We start from the raw sequence: 2,500 nt of genomic DNA on the forward strand, positions 1-2,500 counted from the left end.
CCAAAAACGGCGGACCATACAGTGCAAATATTGTGCACGCAGCTACGTGTCGTCTCCCTATGAGAGCTGGATTGCAGTGTGGTACGCCATAGAGACGTGTGGGAGGAACGGACGCCGTGGATGGCGATCAGCATGAGCTGTCTGTTGATGTATTCGGACCTAGTCGTCTCTCCTCACACACCGTGATGGCATGGTGCACCGCGTTCCATATCTGCGACATGCTACAGAGGCCGGTTGACAGTCGTTCGAGCAATGGACATCGCATACGTACGGGGGCCACCTTCCACGTATTGTCTAGGCGTGCACATTTTGTTGCGTGTATGTGGGCAGACGTAGTGTGGCGTGACACCTGACACAGGCATGCAATAATCGTTGAAGTTGCAAATGGCGATGGACGCCTGCGTTTTCTGGTGAAGTTACGCAAATGAACAAATGGTAACCTGTTGTGGTGCGGTTGTTCTCGCTAGGGGTGAATCGGTGATGGCGACGATAGGTTGAGGTACTAACCGGTTGTTCCAGCGATACCCACCATGCCGACGAAACTGAACGGCATCTGGGTGTGAAGCGATACGCGGCGGTGGCTGGGTGGGACCGTCCCCGGCCGGTGAGGGGGCGCCTCCCGGCGTGCTGGCCGCGCGGTGCGTGGGCGCACGCGCTACAGCCGGCTGGTGGGGGCGGCCAGTGGCAGGCGCGCCGGCCGACGGACGCGGCAGGCGTCGCAGCTGCGCGCCGGCGCACCCTGCGCGCGGCGCCGTGCGGCCAAAGTAGGTCCTCGCGGGCCCGGTGCGAAGCGCGGTGGACATCTTCAGTGTGCTGGTCCGATTGAGGACTGTGTGCGTTGAGGATGCGCCGCCGCCCGGCGCTCGGCGCCGCGACGCCGTCTGCTGCTCGGTCGCCCCAGCGGTTCTCGCTGGTGGTTTGTATCGCAGCTGTGCGGATGTGTTGGCGCGTGCGCTGTGCTGGGAGAGTTCGCTTCGGCACCCAAGTGGGGCTTTTGTCCTTCTGTGGCGCTGGCGTTGGAGCTGCCGGTCACCGTAGGTGGCGCGTGTTGTCTCCCGCCGGCAATGCCACGACAGCACGCTCCCGGGCCTCTGTCGGCAGCGGCAAGCTCAGTTGGGAGCACGGGTGGTCGCACCGAAAGCGTCTACTCGCCTAACTCCGGGCGATTGCGCCTCTCTCGAACCCGACCAAGTACTTGGGACGGCGCTGCGCGCCGCCGGGACCTGAGAGGGTTTCGAGGTGTATTGTGCAGGGGAGCTCAGCCTCCTCCTGTTTGCAGAATGATTGAGCGGACGCTTGCGTGTTCGCGCGGGCCCCTGGGACACACTCCCGGGCGGCCGGCTGCTCAGCTCTAGTTGACGCAGCTCCCTGGTTGATCCTGCCAGTAGTCATATGCTTGTCTCAAAGATTAAGCCATGCATGTCTCAGTACAAGCCGCATTAAGGTGAAACCGCGAATGGCTCATTAAATCAGTTATGGTTCCTTAGATCGTACCCACGTTACTTGGATAACTGTGGTAATTCTAGAGCTAATACATGCAAACAGAGTCCCGACCAGAGATGGAAGGGACGCTTTTATTAGATCAAAACCAATCGGTCGGCTCGTCCGGTCCGTTTGCCTTGGTGACTCTGAATAACTTTGGGCTGATCGCACGGTCCTCGTACCGGCGACGCATCTTTCAAATGTCTGCCTTATCAACTGTCGATGGTAGGTTCTGCGCCTACCATGGTTGTAACGGGTAACGGGGAATCAGGGTTCGATTCCGGAGAGGGAGCCTGAGAAACGGCTACCACATCCAAGGAAGGCAGCAGGCGCGCAAATTACCCACTCCCGGCACGGGGAGGTAGTGACGAAAAATAACGATACGGGACTCATCCGAGGCCCCGTAATCGGAATGAGTACACTTTAAATCCTTTAACGAGTATCTATTGGAGGGCAAGTCTGGTGCCAGCAGCCGCGGTAATTCCAGCTCCAATAGCGTATATTAAAGTTGTTGCGGTTAAAAAGCTCGTAGTTGGATTTGTGTCCCACGCTGTTGGTTCACCGCCCGTCGGTGTTTAACTGGCATGTATCGTGGGACGTCCTGCCGGTGGGGCGAGCTGAAGGCGTGCGACCGCCTCGTGCGTGCTCGTGCGTCCCGAGGCGGACCCCGTTGAAATCCTACCAGGGTGCTCTTTATTGAGTGTCTCGGTGGGCCGGCACGTTTACTTTGAACAAATTAGAGTGCTTAAAGCAGGCAAGCCCGCCTGAATACTGTGTGCATGGAATAATGGAATAGGACCTCGGTTCTATTTTGTTGGTTTTCGGAACCCGAGGTAATGATTAATAGGGACAGGCGGGGGCATTCGTATTGCGACGTTAGAGGTGAAATTCTTGGATCGTCGCAAGACGAACAGAAGCGAAAGGATTTGCCAAGTATGTTTTCATTAATCAAGAACGAAAGTTAGAGGTTCGAAGGCGATCAGATACCGCCCTAGTTCTAACCATAAACGATGCCAGC

The 2,500-nt window shown here is 57.4% G+C and overlaps 1 non-coding gene across 1 annotated transcript in view; it reads left to right on the forward strand.

Annotated features, from left to right (window-relative positions):
• Positions 1 to 1,365: 1,365 nt before the first annotated feature.
• Positions 1,366 to 2,500, forward strand: part of LOC124733862 — a 1,909-nt gene continuing 774 nt past the window's right edge. The window contains exon 1 of the ribosomal RNA XR_007009181.1: positions 1,366 to 2,500. This exon is cut by the window's right edge and continues 774 nt beyond it. This is a non-coding gene — a ribosomal RNA (small subunit ribosomal RNA).

This window comes from Schistocerca piceifrons, unplaced genomic scaffold, assembly GCF_021461385.2.
Source record: "Schistocerca piceifrons isolate TAMUIC-IGC-003096 unplaced genomic scaffold, iqSchPice1.1 HiC_scaffold_1415, whole genome shotgun sequence".
Classification (NCBI taxonomy): domain Eukaryota; kingdom Metazoa; phylum Arthropoda; class Insecta; order Orthoptera; family Acrididae; genus Schistocerca; species Schistocerca piceifrons.